A 21,824-nucleotide genomic window follows, 5' to 3' on the forward strand; every position below is an offset into this window, starting at 1 on the left:
ATTTATTTGCACGAAGTTCAGCTTGCAGAGAATTTGTTTAGGGTGGAATTAGCGTGCCCTTCCCTTGGAGTCGGTCATAAAATGTAACTGCAGTTAGCAGAAAGTAGGAGTACAGATGCCCTACTAGTGAGAAATACTGAACTCTGAGATCTCAATAAGTAGCCTCGGTTTCAAAAAGTGAAATAGTAGATGCGCTCGCACTGAAACAAATAAATCACATTGATATTATGAGAATGAACTTGAAGGCGGTACACTTCCAGTGGGATCCTTTATACTAAAGATATTACCTGAATAACCGGATAGACAGTAAGTAATACACCAATCTGTTGTAAGTGTTTGCTATTGTATTAGTACGTTTATGTCAACTGAGGCATGGGAAATGTTTGGGCTGTTTGTACATGTGATTTGCACATAATAAAATGCAGCACAAAGACAATTCCAATACACTAAAGGTGGTTCATTTCTCAACGCAAGTAGCCTTCTCTTTAATGCTGAATAAAGGAATCATTTAGATGTTTACTACAATAAGACACAGAAATGGGCTGACATTCACTATTAACAAAACAGCACCTAGCTTAGCATAAGAGAGACTAACGGCAAAAAATACTAATACACTAATAAAGTCATACAAGACAGAATGTAGAAATCATATACCATAGGCGGAACCATTGGAATTATGCAAATTTGTCGGTGGCATTTTCTGCAAAATTATGGATATGAAAATTATCATTTCTTCTGCTGCATAATCTACAGATGTTAACAAAACATTATAACTCAAATGGATCAAAAGTTACTAAAATTGCTGTGACACTTGTTGCTGTGTAGTGGATAGCCCTATTCAAAAGTTGAATGGTAAAGTAGAAACAGGGACTTGAGATGCAGGGTTGAGGAAGTGGCCTGCTGTGAGAGATGAAAAGTTGAATTTAACTAAGACAAGCTGAGACAGCCACAATGTGTCTTACTAAAGAACTCTTCTGCTAGGAGAACCTAAACTGTATGTGAAACTGACAGATGAATAGAAATAGACTGACACATAAAAGGAAGAATATACTAAACTAATGAACCAAAGCTGAAACAGCTGTAAGACAGAATCATATCAGGGTATTCAGACAAACCTGGAAGCAACAAGCCAGTGAGCCAATCTCTGGTTCTTCAGTTAGCTACCAGAATCGAGGTGAAAACATATAGAGCTGTGCCCTACTTTCTTTTTAAGGACAAACCTTTAACATTACTGGTTGAGTAAAAGCAAATGCCCTGAATACTTTAGTCAATTTTGGATGAGTTCCTCCAACATACAAGTGATTATAACCCCTCTAATCTGATAGAGAAATCTAGCTGCAAATTCCTTACTTAGAATCCTCCCCAGGTGCCAGACTGGATCCAGAAGCTTTTTTCCCACAGTATGTCTGCACGCAGGTAGAGGACGTCTAGCAATTCCGCAACGACATTGTCCTTGAATGTGATGTCAGCGGAGTCCATACAACCCCTCTGCCAACACGCTGACGTCAGTTCCTTCTTTTCCGCACTTACAACACGGATCTGGAGCGGAATTCAGGCTGTTAATGGATCCTTCCTCTTTCTTACAGTGTGCCAACACAATGTCTTCTGGGTTTAAACCCTGTTGTTCTTGTGAGAGGAAGACGTCGATCACGGATCCACATACTTTCTGGTTGTGGTGTCTGGGTGAACTCTATGACTCCACTGACTGAAGCTTATGTCAGCGTCTCCGGCTGAAGGCTTTGAAGGAACTTGCGGCGCGAGTGACGGATGAATAGCGGCATCGTTCGTCTTCCCCACAGTGGCCTTCGGATGAGGCGTGATGTTGTTAGTCTCCTCCGAGACCAAGAGACAGGTTGGGGAGTTGCTCAAGTGAGGAGCCAGCGCCCTCCCACAAGGTGCTGAAGACCCAGCACTCCAAACGTAAGTACGTTTGACGTTGTCCTGCACCTTCCGGTTACAAAGGCCTCTCAAGCGACTCCACACCTCCCAAAATACCCTGGAGCCGAGGCAATCTCAGAGCAGATTAAAGAATCTTTTCTTTCTCTTCAGTGAGTCTTTGATCCCTCAACTCCTTCTGGTGCAATTTCCAACCCTAAAGAGTTAGGGAGTACCCCGTTTTGTTGTTTGCCGACTGCTTTGATTTTGACCACAGCAGGGTCTCCTGAATCCATTAGCTCATTCGTCATGGCACCAGTGCACATCCCTCCAGGGTTCACACATTCCGTGGTTGTTGCCTCTCCCATCTGCAACATCAGTGGTGCCACTCGATGCGGACCCCATTGCCATTTCTGACGTCGAGCAGAGGCCACAACAGCGTCGAGTACGGCGTCGACTGTGCCACTCACTGTAGATATCTTAGGCGAGCAGGCTGATTCAGCCCTTCGTCGGTTTAAGGCTTACCGACCTGATAAATCTACCTCATAGCTTAGTAGTTATATTTTATATTCATCCTTAGAGCGGTATGCTACACATCTGAGTTCAGACTGTTATTGATAGGTGTCACCAACACCATTTTGAGGTAATATAGTAATTATTTGTTACCTTGCACTCCTTTTAGGATGTCCCTCTCTATCCCTCTTGCGAGTTCCAACTGTGTGACTCATGATTAGTGCTGTCTTTTCTTCTCCGCTAGGTGCAGAATTACCATTGTACTATGTGCATAATTGTTTCCAAAGCTGTATGCAGCGGATTTTGCTGCTTTATACATATGGGATTTCTTACGGCTTGTTGAGCTGTACTATACCCTATGTGGGGTATCTCTAGTACGCTTGCGTCCAGCGTTTCTGTTTATATCCATATACCTTTTGTTTATGTGTGTCTGTTACCTGCATCCCTTCATGGGAAGAAGGGTTCTTCCCCTTGCGTAGGCGTGGTGTATTTTGTTTACTCTGCTTCTTCAGATGTATATTACATGTAGGTATGGATACTGGTTGCAATTATTATCTTATTGACGTTTGTCCTTTGCTTGACATATTTGAATATATCTTCATGTATTTAGCACTGTGGACTTTCCTAATGTGATGTTACTGGGCTCCTTCATCCCACTCTTCCCAAACGATTATCGTCATACTTTTGGTGGACACTGGCCTCTTTCTACCCATGTATATTGAACATACCTTAATGCATTCCGCGTATATTTGTCGTAATATATACATATCTCCTCTGGTATGTTATGTATAGTGGCCCAATCCTTAGTGCATTTCTTCACACGCATCATCTTCTGTGTTGCAGTTACTCTTGCACATTGACACTGTCTACCCATCCGTGCTTCAGTGGGACCGCCTGAAGGCGGCATGTTTGCCTCTTGTACATGGCACGTAACCTGCTGTCTGTCGGTTCCCTGGTGACCCTTCCTACTTCTGGGGGTTCTAAATTATTGATCAGAACACTCTTTAGTTGTGCTTTTGGTTCCCTTATCCTGGTTACCACGTAACTGGGCTGTAACCTTACTCTGCCTTTGCTTGCGCGTTCGTCTTTGGAGTGATAAAACACTATGCGTTACTCATTCTGCTCCCTTTTCAGGAGCATTAGTTCCTCTATTGGGCTTTCTACATGGCTGTGCTGGTTTCCTCACCATTACCCCATCAGGCAACTGCATTTTGCGCGCTTTCGCCTTTGAGTGGGGTGTCAGTCAGTCAGTCAAATATACTTTTATTGATTCGTTAAAAATCATAAAAGGATGGCGAACCATTATAAAACTCTGTACTTTCAATGAGCATTTTACAAACATAAAAGAGACCTAAAAAGGCCTTAGTCATGACCACAATTAGTAAACTAACAGGTATAACAATGCATTTAAAAAATGTGAGCCAACAGATTATTTGTTGGCTGCTTGACTTGAATCGATTTTTTTCCAGTTCCTTTGCTGCTATTTTCCAGAATTTTATGGCACTACAGGACGGGGGAATCGAAAACCCTCCAAGACACCTGATGACTGCAGCTATACATGTTTTTATCTGTTCCTTCTTTAAAATCTCCAGAAGAATGGATTTTCTAGTTTTCAGTAGAAAAGGGAAGTACATCGTAGGTGTAATAGTGACTCCTCTCCTTGACCGCAGAGGCGGCATTCCTTAGATGGCCATATGTGTTTACATTTTGGGGTCAGATCTTTGAGGGGAATGATCCCATTCGTAGCAACATCAGGTAGTGCTTTTTATGATGGGAGAAGTGTTCATACAGGTATTGTTGCGTCTTCAGCCTCTGGTAGGCCTGTATCACAGCCCAGGCATGATGTTTTTTTCCGAAGATCATTTTATCTGTTAGTAAAGAGATCCGCTTGATTGCATTATTCACCACGCTTTTGAATCCAAAATACGTTGAGTGGGGTGATGCTCTGCGTTGCTGGGCTTGCCCCACTTTTTTCGGAGCTTTAATTCCTCTATTAGGGATTTTTTCTAGCTATGATGGTCCATTGTCCCATCAACGGTAGAGGACCTAGCCTCCTGGTCCTGCCACTGGTTACTTCTTCCTCTTCTTCTCCTTTCTCATTCAGGTTCTTGTCCCTCGGGGGATGGTCCTTTTCTTTTCATGCCTCTATTGCAGATAGTTGGGACTTGATTTTTTTCGTTATGGTCTCCATTTGCATATATGTGGCAGGGTTAGGAATCGTTATTGGCTACCTTGTATTATATACCTGCTACTTTCTTCTTTATGGGTTCATTGCTACGAATTCATCTATTCCTTCTGTGAGCTGGAGAAGTTTTTCTATGCCACCTGGTCGCTTCTATTCGCAACTTTTGTGATCAAGTTCGGCTGCACTTGTGGTCCGATGCTGCATTGTGCTATCTTGGGTTTCCTTTGGTTGCACCCCTTTTTCCTTATTATGTTACCTCCTGTTTGTGATTTCCATGTACATCTCTCTCCCCTTCGTTGAGGACATAGGATTGTTTTCTATGCACTGTACTACTTTCTTATTATTTGATTATCTTTCCGTTGGGGTAGAGTAGTATTTTCTTGCGCTTTCTCTTTTACAAGGGTATATACGTGTATAACTAAGTACACTATGTGTATTTTAATGAAATCCTATGTCTGTATGCTTCTGGATATAAGTATATTTCAAGGCATTATCTATAGCTCGTTATTATATTTATGGCGCTTCTTGCGGATAGTTATTGCGATTGGTTCTCTTCGCTATCATGATTACTCTGCTATATTAGGAGATTACTCAGTGGTTTCTCAGAGGTTCTGTGTTCTGCATTTCCTATTCAGCTTCCTGGATTCCTATGATCGCAATGGCCTTATTAGTTCAGTTAGTGGCATTTCTTCTTGCCATTGATATTTTCCCTTTACTCTGTGGGTGTTATCTTGTCTACCCTGTAGTGGCTTCAGTTATGGTCACCATGTATACCTGGGTCAGATGCTGTCGAGGCCGCAACTGCTTGTTTTTTCCTTGTTGTCAATCGGCATTCTGCGCCTATGGCTTCGGTGTACAATTCTCCAACATTTGTCCTCTTCTCGAGGCATGTTGTTATTCAGTTACTATGTGTTGGACTTTGAATTAGTGTGATATTCTCCTCAGTCGTCCTTTCCCCCAGTCTTTTGGTCTGACCCGGTTCATATTACTTATACATACTTTATAGTTCCTGTTCGTAGACCCTCCTCCGGGAATGTTATGACTTGGGTATCTGATTCTATGTAAGGAATCTGCGGCTAGATGTCTCTATCAGATGAACAAGTTACTTACCTTCGGTAATGATGTATCTGGTAGAGACAGGATCTAGCCGCAGATTCCCTGTGCCTCTCCTATCCTCCCCGCTCTGCGAACAATTTTTTCTTTCTTCTTCATTTATATTGAGTCTGTGTTTAGGTGTCCTATTTGTAAACAATCTTGTTGTATTGTAGGCTCATGAGCTATTGTTCCTGAGGATATCCTGGTTGTTTTGCAGGTTGTTCTTGCTTCATTTCTGCATACTCCTCCGTTCATTATCATGGCACATTAATGGTGTTGTCTATTTCTAGGAGGGCTTCAGAAGGACATTGCTGTTCCCGCTTTCTGCCATTAGTCTTTTTGGACCTCTTGCATTCTTGACTGTTTCCTCCTTTCCTTTGCGCAACAGGTACATTACAGATGGTGTCTTTTATCTTGGCACACTGCTCCAATAGGCAGTTTAGGTATGTGGCTCCATGTTTTATGTGCGGACTATAGTCACGAAGAAACTGACGTCAGCGGAGGGGTAATTTGGACTACGCTGACATCACATCGTGAGGTGTCACTGCGGAAAAAATACAGCTCTAATATGTTCCTTGCAGTTTGCATGCATCTCTTTGATGGCAGTTAATAGCTCACTGCTCTATATCAGGATTTTAACTTCTAAACTGCAAGTAATTAAAGAATCTCTGATGAAAGCAGTAACCCACTGACATATTTATATTATACATACTTTGGGATGTGAAAGGGACACGTTCTTCACAGCAGGCATATTAACCCTTTGTGCTATGATGAGTCAAAACGTTCACTAGACAAAGCTCCTGTCTCTCTCCAGGAAGAACATTAGTCACCGGAGTTGTCCTTTTTATTGATGGCTGAATATGGCTGGGACAATGTACGCAGCATCAGGTCTTTTAAAACGATGAACACGGTGCCCCCACCCCAAGTCAGCGCCCGGTGCGATCACACCACCCTAGAACCGCCCCTGGAAGTAGGTGCTTTGTCTGCCTGCTAGAACTGAGAGCATTACGACTGGTACTCAAGACTTTTCTCTCATTTCATTCACCGTCAGTCCATTTAGATCTTGACGGACAATACTGCTACGATGTGGTACATCAACAAACGGGGAGGAGTTGGACCTCAATGCCTCCGTCACAAGGTGTTGAGGCTTTGGTCTTGGTGTCAGCAACACGGGAGGTGATTGCCTGCCAACCACCTGTCCGAGATCCCTGAATGTCTGGAGTTATCTTACAAAACACAAGTGGCGTCTACACCCAGAGGTGATGCAGAACATCTTCTCCCTTTGGGGGCACCTCCCATTGACCTTTCTGCACTCTGGACAATGCTCTGTTTCCTAGTTCTGTGCCCTCCAGTATCTATTTCGGTTGAGGTGGGATTTTCTTCTTCACTATGGATTTCCCTCATACGCTAGATTCCTTGAGGTCTGAGAAAGATTTGCCAAGACCGGGCCAAAGTCATTCTCATTGCCCCTAATTGTCTCCTCTTGTGTACCCCACTCCATCTACCTCTTTGTAGGGACCTCTCTCTTCAATCGGGTGGCTGGGTCCAGCATCCTAGTCTCCAGAGCCTCTGCCTTCATGACTGGAGATTGAGTGAGGGCATTTGAGCACTTTTCAGCTGCCAGCAGAAGTGGTGGGATATCATCCTGTCTGCATTTCATTCTCCACGAAAACAGATTATTCTTGGAGGTGGTGAAGATTTGTCACCAGATGCACAATAATAATATAGCTTCATTGCATGTACCCCTGTCAGAGATTCTTTAATTAGCACTTTCGCTGGCCAAGTCGGGTTGTGCGGTAGGTACTGTTAAAGAACACCTTGCAGCTTCATCGACATTCCTCTGCCTTCCACATCAGCCTTTTCAAATCTCCCGTTGTGATGTTCATGCATCAATGGGATCTAAATTTAGTTTTGACATTTTTCATAGGATCTTCATTTGTACCCCTTCACAGCTAACAGTTAAGGCTATTGACTTTGAAGACTCCCTTCTTGGTTGGTATAACACTGGCGAGACAAGTCGGCGAGTTGCCAGTACCGAGCGTTTGCCCACTGTTTACTACCTTTTTCCATGACGAGTTGGATCTCTGAAACAGGGCTTCTGTACTGTCCATGATGGTAATAACCACAAAGGAGTAGGAGTGGCTACACTACTTGGATCCCATGAGGGCAGTCAGTTTTTACATGATCCATATCAGAAATATCCGTTCAGAGAATCAGCACATCGTGGGTTACGCTGGGAGCAAGAAAGGCAAAGGAGTCTATAGTGGATGTTGTCACAGTGGATCATTCTCTTTATAAAGATATGCTACACTTGCTAAGAAGGAGCCTCCTGAGGGAAACCAGGACCATTCCACCAGGGCAATACACCTAAGTGTGCTCTGGCAAGAGGTTTCTGTAATTATTTGTATATTGGCAACATAGGTTTCTTTGCTCACGTTCATGGAGTATTATTACCTGGAATACAGAGGAGAGGAGGGATGGCCATTGCACATGTTCTGTGCTACAGAATTTCCTCTTCCTACCACTCTTTCAGGCACACCTCCTAAGAAGTGGACTTCTTAGTTATCTATTCAGAGGTGAGGAATCTGCAGGTAGAAGTGTCCATCAAAAGAAAAAGTGTATTCACCTTCGGTAATGATTTTCTGGTGGATACTCTATGTACTTGTAGATGCCTCACAATCCCACTCTCCTCCCCTTCCGAAGATTGGTCAGACACAAATAGGTTGACTTTTTCATAAGGTTTCATGTTAGAACTTCACACTGCTCCAGTGATATCCATGTATTTGTCATCCATTAAGGAACATGAAAAATACAGACTCTTGGCACTGTAAAAAACAGCTCTTTACTGTTGAGGCAGGAAGCACGACCATCTTCACGCAAGTAAAGAGACGGTCTCAATTTGCTACTTTTTATACACAGTTAAACAATGCTAGTTACAAAAGTTCAAATAATCAATTACTAGACAGTTACACCTTGGTATTCATTAGTTCTAGAAAAACATGAGGGCACCTGTAACCCTAGACTAACCTAATTCTCTACACATCCTTTATGGCACTTCTAACAATGCTTAACAAACTAAGTGTTCTACTTTTTGAATGCATGTGTATTTGGGGTGAATGCATATGTATTTGTGTGTGTGCTCTATCATTGTCCTCCTAAGACATCTTACAGATTTAGTGTGTTCTTGGCTAATTCAGTCTCCTGTTCCCATTGTCTAATCTTGTTTCAGTCTATTGAAAACACAGAATATGTGCTGGTGTGCCTGTGTGCTAAGGCCATAAATTCCTTCAAGCTTGTGAAGCACAGTTTTTCCTTTAATTATGACCATACAGGTCATTCAGTCTGTTCTCAAGTAAACTCTTCACCCCTTTTTCATCAGCACACGTTTTTGGCCTGCACTACTCTTTCACCACGTATAGCTGTGTGATACTCTGCTGTTGTCCGCTGTTGCACCATGTTTTCATATTTTATTTCTTCTATAGCATTCCCCCCTCTAATTGATATTTCAACTTCTGAATCTATACCTTGGTCTACACTTGGCACTATGTGAAATGTGTTACCCTGAGCATCAACTTCTCCAGTTGGCATCCTAACCGTATACATTCCTCCCACCTTGGTACCAATCCTTCTTCAACATGCTAAAACTAATTGGATACCACAAAACACAACTAGTAGGACCACAGTAGTTGGAAACTAGGCTCCCAACAGTCTTGACATCCAGGATGGCAGAAAAGAAAACCATCTGGTAAACCAATTATCTGGGGCACCTCCTTCATCTACCATTTTCTTCTGTAGATTGTACATAGTTTGTATAGCCTCCAACAAAGTTCCATTGTCCGCATTGTTTGTTGGGATAAAAGTACAGCAAGCTGTTACTATCCTGGCTCATACTACTCCTTGCATGGCCGTCATTATGTCAAGTACATAATGGTGCTGCATTATCATTGTTCTCATAGCACACAGCTCTTCCTTTATGGCATTTAATCCATCTTTTGTAGTGTTGTTGCACTTGAGGAGCTCCAATTGAGTTATCTGCAGCCATTGAGCTGTTGCCTTAGCCTGAACAAACCGCACAGTGCTCTCAAAGAACAGATGTGCATCCTTAAACAACTGATACTCTTGAGGAATATGATTCCATGTAAAGGTGTCATAATACTCTGCAGTTCTTTTCCTTCAGTGATGATTTAAGAAAGTTGTTGAATGGCTCATGGGGTGTTCATGGAAACCTGATATGTTAATTTCAGGAACTACCAAGACGGGGTACAAGTTGACCAATGTACAGAGGCCACCCCAGTTTGATGGTAGCTGGGCGTACAGTAGTTCTCCTCACTGCAGTAGTAGTCAATGAGGCTGGAGGTGCCCCCCTGCTTGGCGGAGTCATCTATTGTGGTACTAAAATTGGCATTGCTTCCTACATTAACAATGCCATTTCCTCTGAAACATAAAGAAACAGATGTTAGTCTCAGAATTTACTGCACTATCTATTCAAGTGTAACGTGCAATGTTGTTGTCCCATATGCGTGCACACTAGTTTACTGCATCCTGACCTACATCAGTACCATTCTATAAATACACAAAAATTTGATATCAGAATACCATTGACCATGGGCAAAAACTGAATCACTGACTCTAAATCCTGGGCTAAGAACACAATCTGGGGCTAAAAGATTCATTAAATAGCTATTACACTCAGTGGGCGGATATGTTACGCCTAAAAACCCTAAATCTAAAATCAACTTTATCCATCCTACAGTAGTAGGATGACCTGTTTTCTTCATGCATGATATCTCATCCTTGATATACTGTCAGTCTGTAAGGATATATAAAACATCTGCTGAAGAGTCTTATTTTGTGGCATTGACTAGAAACATACTACTTTCACATGTATTAATTGCATTGGGGCCTTACTCCTACACAAGGGGAGATGCAATAGATGTAGAGATGTATTTGGGGGTACTTCTTTAGTTGAATGTAGCCTATCTGATCCTGTAGCATGAGGAGTTAGAGCAAACAAAACATGAATCGTTGCTTTTTCTAAACCTATGTCTGACATATGTTGCTACCACTTATCTGATAGTGTGGCATGAACATTATGGGACACATTGGAATTAATAGAAAGTATGTGTGGGAAGTTAGAGCTAGAAGATAAATTGCTATATAAGAGCAACAATAGAACAGATAGTATTAAGAGACCAAAAAGAAAATGGAAAACAAAAATACATAACATGTGTACTGTTAATCCAAAAAAGTGTCTAAAAGCAGAGGTGGAGGGGGTTATTTTTACAATGATAATCCTCTTCCCCCCTCTTGTTCCATTTACATTATCTATGGTGCATGACGTGATGCTGGATTCAGATAGATATCTGTGAGGGGGAACCAAGGCTTTCTGCCATCTACCTTGAGGGCAGTGGGGGGTTACCATGATCACCGTGAAAGGTCTGTCGAATCTGTGCTCTCTCCATTGCCGGACACGATTGCGTACAAAAACCTTGTCGCCTATGGGCACCAATGGAAGGTCAAACTCCGTGGTGGCTCGCTTCTACTTCCCTTTGGTTACCTGTTTGGAGATGATCTTTGCACCCTTCATTAATTCATAAAGGTAAGCATGCATTCATCCTTCAGGATATCTGCTGAATTTTCTCCCTGTACATTACTTCTAGTGGCAGGTACTTGCACAGTCATGGGTCTCCCTGTCTCTCAGTTAATGATCAGAACCAGGCATGTTTCTAACGGAAAAGAGTGCCAGTGGTAGACAAAACAACCACTTCTTATGCAACGTGGCACATAGGTTGCTGATCTTATTCTTTAGCAGGCCATTCATTCATTCAACTATGACATTGCTTTGTGGGTAGTAAACAGAGGATAGTTTGTTTTATCCCGATCATTGTCATAAGATATGTAAAAATTGCATTCACAAAGTGTGTGCCATTGTCAGATTTTATCCCTTCTGGAATTCCCCAGTATGGAATCACCTCACGAATCAGAAATATAGCAGCTGACTTAGCATCACAATGGCTGCCTGGTCCTTTTTTAATCCATCAGGAAAAAGAACAAACTAAAACTATAAGATAGCGGAAGTTGTTACACCTATCTAGAAAATCAGTATTGAGTGCTTTAAAAGGACCTTGTGGTCGTGGAATAGTAGAATTTAACAATTTTAATGTGGGATTGGGAGACAATTGTTGGCAGACAGTACAATTGTGAAGGTACATGGTAAGCATGTCATGCAAATTGTGAATGAACCGATCTTGTTGTATTTGCATAGACAAATGATCTCTTGAGACGTGAACTGGTAAATGCATTTGACCAAGACTATCATAAGTAAGGCTTGAGGCATCACTGGTTTTACCTGCAGATATTTATCTATATATTAGCCCATTTGATGCTCATGACGAGCTCAGCTCGTCATGAGGTATACCTCTCGTATGCTCATGACCACACCCATTTCCATTATGGCCCAGCACAGCAGAGGATCTTCTCAAGCACCCAAGGTGTTAGGTCATCCCCTGACTGGGAGCATCCTCTAGACTCCCATAACGTTTTTTTATCGGGTTGAGCAGCCTCCTGCAATTCTCAAAGATGTAAATGCACTGTCTTGGCATTATAAGACGTGACATTGTCTGTTATAGGGTTATATTCGGATTCGGGTGGTGAGGCAGTCTGAGCAATCAAAACATGGACATGTTGTAAACCTTATGGTACAGGTCTGAGTGTGTGCCTAGCTTCATCTTTAGCAGCCGAATCTGCTAATGCATAACCCTCCCCTGTGGCACAAAATCCTGTCCATTTGTATGTGCTGCGCATTTCACAACTGCCACTGCCTGTGGTAACATGAGTGCCCCTATCAGAGCCTCAAGGCGATTCCTGTGAATAACGACGTCCATTTGATTTGAAGAAACCCCTCCTCCATCTCATAGTGCTGGAATGTACGTGGTAGTCACATTAGCTGAATCTGGATACATTGTGGTGAATTTTTCTGCTCCTTGCTTAAGCGCTACTATCAAGGCTATTCATTCTGCTGGTTGTGCAGAATAGTGTGCTTGCGTGTTTACTTCTCTACTGTGTGGAGTGTATCTGAAGGATCATCAACTACTGCTGCACCATTGTGTCTTACTCCTGTATCCTGGTCAATAGTAGAAGAACCATCAACAAAATAGACAATGCTACCTGGTATAGGGTCCTCTGTAACATGACTTGATCCCTTTGAAATGTAAGTTGCACAGTCGTGCACTTCATCCTTCGAATCGGATAGAGGATGAGCAAAGAATGTCACAGGATTCACTGTATGACACTTCACAACCTTCAAAGATGGTAGTTACAGTATCACCTGATATCCTGACACACTCTGTGTAGTCAGAGTAGACTTAGCCTTCTGAATGATACAAACACTGCATGCTCTGCATAGCGTTTTTAAGGTGCCCCCAGCTGGCGGGGGCCAAACTAGGGTGGCATAGTGAGTAAAAGAACAATGGATTTATCCCAGATCTCCTGACTGGGGTGAGTGTTTGATTCATTCAGCATTCTGTCCATCATTTGGTGCTGCAGCACTTTTTAGCCTAAGTCAGATGGCTATGCCCAGACTTTGGTCCCTTGTTTGCTGTGCCATTGGATTCAAGCTAGCCTGGCAGATGAGGGGTGTTACCCTGAAACCAGTCCCAGGATACTTGTTGGACCCAGCTTGGCAGTTCGGGCAGGATTGTTCCCATGAGGAGCAGGGTCAAGACTGATTTGCATATGGCTGGGTCCAAACTGGGGTGGCGTAGTGGGCAAAATGGATTGAACCCAGATCTCTTGACTGGGGGTGAATGTTTGATTTATTCAGCATTCCGGCCATCATTTGTTGCCGCAGCACAACCAGGACAATGGTGGTGCTCTTCTGCACTGCGAATGCAGCAGTGGTGAAAACTTGCTCGCAAGGAAAATGTCCTCTCATCAATGAATCCAACTGTCCACTAAAGTATGCAATGAGATTGTGTCTTAAAAGATATTTGTGCGTAAGGACAACTGCCATCACTTGACCATTACAATGGCAAAATAGATAAAACTCCTTGGTATAATCAGGAGTTCCCAAAACGGGAGCATTTATTTTCTTAGTTTTACATTTCTGAAAAGTCTCACTCATTTCAGGTGCCCATGTTATCTTTCATTTCCTGTCTTTTGCTTGTTTAATAGAAGCTAGCAAATGCACTATTAAAGTGCTTTAATCAAAAACCCTTGTCTCACATATTTACAGAGACCAAGAAACTTTTGCATTCCTTTAGCATTTTCTATTTTAGTCATTTGACGGATGGATGCTGCTTTTTCATGGGGTACTCGTCGACCAGACGCTGACAGTAATTGCTTGAATAATGGCCTTCCTCCTGACAATACTGGACTTTGCCTCTTTATACCTTGTAACCTCTCTGTGCAAGAATAACCAGAAGGGATATAGTATCTTTCCTACACTGCTGTTCTATAGAACTGCAAATTAGAATGTCATCAACATACAGCAACAATGTACTGTCGCACTGAAAGTTTGGCAGATCATTTCCCCCCACTCTGTTGAAAATGCTAGGGGACTCACAGTGCCCTTGGGTTAAACGAGATTAATAACACTGAGTCCCACTATAGGAGAGCGCTGTCAAATAATGGCAGTCTGGATTGAGAGGGATGATGAAAAAAGCATTCTTCAGATTTATAACAGAGACATATTTAGCACCGTGAGGTATATTTGTTAGAAGGATGGAGGGGTCCAGAACAATTGGAAGTTCTGGTATCACTACATTGTCCAGGGGCGCAGGTCTTGAACCATATGCCGGGTATTACTCTTGCACTTCTTAACCAGGTAAATCGGGGTGTTACAAAGGGATAAACCAGGGTAAATTACTCCTTGCTCTAGCACTGCCTTTAAAGCAGTGGGGATGCTTTAGAAAGAGGATACTGCCTCACTCTAGGAAGGATAGGACGTTCCTTTAGTGTAATCCTGAATATTATAGCAGTGCGAATAAAGCCTATATCATGGTGACCCTTGGTCCACAAGGTGTCTGGTACTTGAGACAGATCTGCTTCCCTAACATAATCAAAAGCTCTACTTGGGTTGGGCGTCTTTACTTCTAATACTGTCCTCAACTGTATGTCATCAAATAAGACTACAACTGTTTTCTTGGAATTGCCATCAAACAGTTGATCATCCAATTTTTCCCTAACCATTTCACCTGGCTCAATGAATATATGCCATGTCCATAAAATATGGTTATGGTCACTGGCTATTAGAGCACCATAGGTTGGTGGTACCACTAAGGACTCTATTTGCAATATTAGCTCAGTGTCAGGCATCAAAGAATCTTGCCCTTGTAGCTGGAAAAGGAATTCTTTGGGTAACTGGACCTCCTTTCCCAGTAACTCTGGTGTCTCTGCTATGTTTGTATACACTGCTGTGGTAAAGGCCTCCACGTCAGCATGTCGTGCGCATGTACGAGTCAAAGGACTGCGCTCTAACTTGCGTCCTACTTCATATCAGGTCACTTCCTAAACATAAATACGAACTTGCTGACTTTCTTGATCAATACAAGCCGGCCATTATGTTCCTCTCGGAGTCTTGGACTAATAGTTCCTCTGAGCCGGACCTGAATATGGCCATACCAAAAGGTTACAACCTGTTTAAAATCGATAGAGAAGGACGACGAGGCGGGGGGATTGCTAAGCATATTGCTCTAATATTAAGGCCACATTTGCAGCTATCCCCCAACTGAAGGAAGAAGCTGTCCTGTTTTCACTTAAATGCAATAATACGACAGCTTTTAATGGGATACTAATTTACCGTCCACCCGGTCCCAAGAATCCTTTTATTTCCTCCATACAGACGCTATGGAGTCCTGCATGGAATAATCCCACTTCTCCCTATTGGGGGATTTTAACTTTCATTTAGAGTCCACTGAAAGTCGGGACACCATCAATTTATTTGAAGGGCTAAAGAGTTTTGACTTAAATCAAATCGTTACTGAGCCTGCTCATATTGGTAAACACACCTTGGATTGCATTTTTTACCTACTATGATTCAACAGAACACTACCTATGACCTGGACACATCATAGTGCTGTTTTCTTTGAGCTATCTCTCATTGGACAATACCTCAAAGAATCAAACAGTAACAGGATGGGCGCAACACACCCTTAGCGAAAAATAAATACTCCAGATTTGGAATTCGCCTTACGCTCCCACAGCCCCTGTCTAAATACTGACCCAGATTCCGCAGCCCTAAATTTTGACCGCTGGATTGACTTGGCAGCTAATAAGCTAGCCCCAGAGATGCATACTTGCATCTGCAGAAAAGAACCATCAGCCCCATGGTACACATCGGAGCTAAAAGAACTATAGAAAAAATGCAGGGCTAAAGAACGAGCATGGAAGAAAGAATATTCAGAACTAGAAAAAAAACACTATGAAAAGGCGATTGTAAATTATAAAGATTCAATAATCTCTGCAAAATCACGTTTTTTCACCGAAAAAATCAGTTCTGCTAAAAACTCAGCCAGAGAACTTTTTAAAACAGTCTCTGCCTTATCCAAATTCGGCGAAAGCAAACATTTCAGCCCTAATACGCAGTTCTGTGACAAATGCAAAGTTCTTTCATGACAAAGTAAAAAAGGTATACGACTAGTTCTCCAGCGGCAAGGCTGGAGATAATTTGGATGTGCTGAACAAAGGCGAGGCGACCATCAGGTTCACCCTCAAAAAATGTAATCCCTTCACGCCAGATGAGTCGATAGGCTCATAATGTCAAACCAGGATCCCCACTTGACCCCAGTCCTGCTTTGGTCCTTCACACAGTCCCCAACATCATTGCAGACCATCTAGCACCCCTCCTCAACAACATCTTGGACACTGGACATTTCCCTACTATCTGGAAAAAATCCCATGTCACGCCTATTTTGAAGAAACCTCACGATCCAATGGAGGTTAGCAGTTATCGGCCCATCTCCTGTCTGCCATTTCCATCTAAAGTTCTTGAAAACGCTTTTAACGAAGAACTGCTCCTTTTTCTAGAATCCAATAGCAAACTAGACCCTGGGCAACAGGGCCCGTACATAGCACAATGCCTGCTCTGATTGCTGCCACCGAGGAGATACTTATCCAACTAGATGGGGGAGGAAAAGCTATACTGATTATGCTTGACCCCTCGGCCCGCGTTCAACACGGTTAATCACCAAATACTAATTCATCGCCTATCCGAAATTGGGATCATAGGCGAAGCCTCCAATATACTCAGATTCTACCTAACTGACAGAGAACAAACTATAGTGATGGGAGAACATAAATCTCACACCTACACCCTGCTGTACGGGGTGCCCCAGGGATCCTCACTATCTCCAACGTTGTTCAATGTCTGTTACCCCATTGGCCAAACTCCTACGCTCTCACGGCTTTACTGCCATTTGTTATGCTGACGACATGCAAATAGTGGTGTCTCTATCTTCAAAGCCTGAGGACGTGGCAACTAAATTTAACGATTGTATAGTTCACATTATTAGGTGGATGCGAGATAACTGCTTAAAGCTGAATACCGACAAAACCGAAGTGATATTGTTTGGTAGGGATATCTCCTTCTGGAACTCCTCCTGGTGGCCGGAAGCAGCCGGGCCTTGCCCTCTGCCAGTAAAAAAGGTAAACAACCTTGGCGCTATTTTAGATGACCAATTATCAATATCTGGCCAGGTCAACAGCATCACTTCATCACGCTTCTTTACGCTGAAGATTCTATGAAAATGTTTATCATTTATTCCTATGGACCTTTGGAAAACAGTTATCGTTGCTCTGGTGCTATAAAAAATTGCTTACTGTAACGCTCTCTACCTAGGTGCAAACAAAAGAATTCTATGCAAGCTGCAAACACTACAAAATGCAGCTGCACGATTGCTGATTACCATTGAGTGTTATTCCAATAGGTCAATCCTCCAGAGTATACCAACTAGTCCAGATCGCAATATCTGTCTGCTACTGGCATGATGTCGTCATTTGCTGTGCATACTTATGAAGGACTATTTTTCCAGCACTTGTCACCAATTTCAACATTTCTGTCCACACCTCCATGTCCTCCGAAACCCTTTCATCCATCTTGACTGCTCTCATTCTGATTTCTTCAGCTGATCCTCATTCAAGTAAGTCTCTCAAACACCCTTCTTCCACTGGACCATTAGCAAACATCCAACGGATTTCTATATACATTTTTGCCAACAGTAAACCCATAAGTGCAAATTTGTGCTACGTTCCCCAGTGTTTTGGTGTAGGTAATGTTTAATAACAGTGTTGTATAATTTTTACCTTTATTTAAGATGCCAAACCACACCGCAGTCAACCCTTTCTACTGAGAGTTATTCAGAGATTAAACAAAACAATTCAAGTTATTTTTTGTTTGCCACATACAGCAATATTATTTGATTTGTTTAAACATACACTCTTGTGTTTTTATGCATAAGCATCATGGTCCTTGGCGGCATAGGGATTGCTCCATTTCACTTATATGTGTGCCTGTAAATCTCTGCACACTGGTTAATCCCAATAAAACAAATTTCAGAAATATTGTGCAAATGTTCCTTCCCTAATGTTACTTTGGTTCGTAACTTCCTCAACAGTTTTAAGAGAATGTTACTTTTAGTTTGAAGCCCACCTTCTGTCTTAGAAAGTAACTTGGTTTTAACTAAGGTAATCTGATAGAAACTTCCAGCCGCAGATTCCTTACCTTAGATTATCCCCTGGCGTCAGACTGGATCCAGTACCTTTTCATGAGCAGTGCCCCAGCACGCCGATAGATGGTGTTGTTCGGCTCTACATGGTGTCATCCAAGCTGAAAGTGATGTGCTCAGTGCCTATATAGGCATCACCTCAGCGTGCTGGCGTCCGCTCTTTTCTTTCCACCAGTCAGCACAGATCCTGAGAGATACTCCTGGACACTTTTTAATTCAAGTGGACATGACTCAGGAAAGATTGGGATGGGGTCCCTGGACCCTGAAGAATTTCAACAGCCTTTATAGCCACACATGAACTGGTGTGAGGACTTGGGGGAAGCCAGTGGATTGGACACTTCTTCAGATACTGGCATACTTTCCCCTCTTTCGGTGGTTACTTAGGAGGGAGTGTCCTCTGCAGTGGTGGTAAGAAGGGTGGCCGAGGTCCTGGACTTTAGCCTTCCCTCCGTGCCAGTCAAGATGAACGTCTTGACTGTGGTGCTTCAGCCGGGAGTGACTCCCCTCAGAACTCCTTCTCCCATTTAATGAAGTCCTTATAGAAGTCCGTCTTAGGACCTGGTCTAAACCCAGCAAAGGGGTTCCTGTAAATAGGATCATTGTCCTCTGCCACCACCCCGCCCCAGGGGACTCCAGTTTCCTCATACAGCACCCCACACCAGAAAGCTTGATGGGGCAAGCCTCTACCTCCATTGTGAATCCTGGCACATTCCCTACCTCGCCACCTGATAGGGAATCCAATAGACTGGACATTTTAGGCGTGAAGATGTGTTCTTCCACCAGCCTGGCACTGTGGTTCGTAAACACCACATTCCTTTTGGGCCATTACTTCCATGCTCTATGTGATCCTGTTGCACAGGTGCTGCCCATGGTTCCGGAGGATGCCCGGGCCATACACTCTCAGGCTGTTGCAGACGGTAGAGAAGCCACTAAGTTTAACATCGAATTTGGACTGGATACTACCGAATGACTGGGCAGGGCGGTTTCCTCAGCTGTGGCCTTACGGTATTATGCCTAGCTGAGAACAACTGGATTTTCAGGGGATGTCCAAGCATCTCTTATGGACATGCCCTTTGATGGCTTCTGTCTCTTCAGAGACGAGATGGATTCAGCGCTGGAGTTCTTTAAAGACAGCAGCGCTATGGCCAGGTCCTTGGGCCTTACCAAGGCCCCTCGGCATTCCCAATCTTCCATTCGCTACTTTCGTGGCCAAGGAAGGGGCTTCCAGCCACATCTATACTCTTCCAGCCGCCGTGGCTCACAAGCTTCCTTGCCTCTTTGTGGCACCTACAGAATCCGTGAGTCGGGCAGAAAGAGGTAGGGCCAGTCACCCAGCCGACGCCCTTCCTCCCCTCCCGGCTGATGCAGCCTCCAAACCCTTATAGTCCACCCTCACCATCCTAGGCACCCAGCGTGAGGCAGGATACACCATCACCTGCCCCATTGGAGGTTATCAAAAGTGGCCAGGTTCCACATGGGTAACCTGGGCTCAAACGTGCACAGCTGGGCGGGTTAAATAGTAACTATATATCAGTTTTTCAAATTATTTGTACAATTCATCCAAATCTCAGTTTAGACGTACACAATGTACAATTAATTGCTCATTGCATGTTCAAAAAACAAAATGTTTCTTCACAAAATGTAGTTAGTCTCTCTGTAACTAATTGCATTCAAACTATACAATGCATATTTATCGAAAATTCAGCCCAATGCATTTTGGGACTGCCTGTCCCTTCGTCAGGGGCGAACTGATATGATGCCAGTTGGATGCCGTACTCCACACTGGATTTCACTGATCACTGATTACTAAACCTCGAGTGAGGTTTCACAACTGCCAGCTGCGAATGCGTCGTAAACTGACGATCACAATAATGTCTTCCTCTGTTTGGTGTTTTCATCCGTGTTCCGATGGATCTTCTTCTGCAGGACACAATAGCATGCCTAAGGTCTCCTGACGCATTTTATTTCAGTCTTGTAAGTCCTACCTTGAGTGGTCCCGCGGTTCCAGTCTCAGGAAAGACCGCAAAACGCCAGCCGCAGCTGCGCTCTGAGCTGCTGCTCCTTGACTCTCCAGCTCCAAAATGGTAATCTTTCCTGAGACTGGAACCGCGGGACCACTCAAGGTACGACTTACAAGACTGAATACATTTTGTGAAGAAACATTTTGTTTTTGAACATGCAATGAGCAATAAATTGTACATTGTGTATGTCTAAACTGAGATTTGGATGAATTGTACAAATCATTTGAAAAACTGATATCAAGTTACTATTTAACCCCCCTAGCTGTGCACGTATGAGCCCAGGTTACCCATGTGGAACCTGGCCACTTTTGATTACTAGTACATGCCAGGCAGACATTGGTCAAACGGAGCACGCTATAAAGTTTGAATCTTGAATTTCTCTGATTTATCTTATTCACAGTTGGTGTGCACTATCCACTCTTCCACTCCACTGGAGGTGATGACATCAGACTGATGGGTTCTCCAAATTGTACAGAGAGGATACTTCCTCCCCTTCATGACTGCCCATCCACCCATGCCACTTGCTTTTGACAGGCTGATGGAGGGCCAGCTCTCCTTGCTCCGACAGGTAATTACACCTCTCTTGACCAAGGAAGCCATTGAGAGAATGCCAACGCCAGAAGTAGATCGTGATTGCTATTCCCATTACTTCCTGGTGCCCAAGAAGGATGGAAGACTTCATCCTTTTCTAGATCTGCGCCCTCTCAATTTCTTCCTCAAGAATGAGAAGTTGATATGCTCATGCTCGCTCAAGTCCTATGTGCCCTGGACCCGGGAGACTGGATGGTAGCATTGGACTTGCAGGATGCATATTTCCAAATTCTCGTCCAGCCTGCCCATAGGCTTTACCTGTGGTTCATGGTAGGCAATGAGAACTTTCAGTTTGCTGTGCTCCCTTTTGGCCTTACCAGTGCCCCTTGGGTGTTCACCAAGGTAATGGCAATGGTTGCATCTCATCTACGGAGATCAGGGGTGCCAGTCTTCCCCTGTCTCAATGACTGGCTGTTGAAGGCGGGCATGTCCCAGGCTGTCGTCTCCCACCTCCAGACTACGGCGGACCTCCTGCACTTGCTGGGGCTCACTATCCATGTGCGAAAGTCCCACCTGACTCGTTCTCAGATCCTCCCTTTCATAGGAGCTGTTCTGGGCACAGTGCATTTTCAGGCATATCATCCCGAACTGCGATTCTGGGGTATTTGGGCCATGATACCAATGTTTCAGCCTCTATCCTGATTTTCGGTGAGACTGACTCTGACACTGCTGGGCCTCATGGCCTCCTGTATCCTGCTTGTGACAGATGCCTGCTGGCATATGCGGGCTCTACAGTGGTATCGGAAGTTCCAGTGGATGTAGCATCAGGGGAATCTCTCTGACATGGTCCAGATCTCAGAGGGAACTGCAAAGTATCTGCAG

General features: G+C 43.5%; 1 protein-coding gene across 2 annotated transcripts in view; it reads left to right on the forward strand.

Moving 5' to 3' along the window:
• Positions 1 to 21,824, forward strand: part of PDPR (pyruvate dehydrogenase phosphatase regulatory subunit) — a 795,794-nt gene that overhangs the window by 314,095 nt on the left and 459,875 nt on the right. The window lies entirely within an intron of this gene.

Source organism: Lissotriton helveticus, chromosome 12 (assembly GCF_964261635.1).
Source record: "Lissotriton helveticus chromosome 12, aLisHel1.1, whole genome shotgun sequence".
NCBI classification, from domain to species: Eukaryota; Metazoa; Chordata; class Amphibia; order Caudata; family Salamandridae; genus Lissotriton; species Lissotriton helveticus.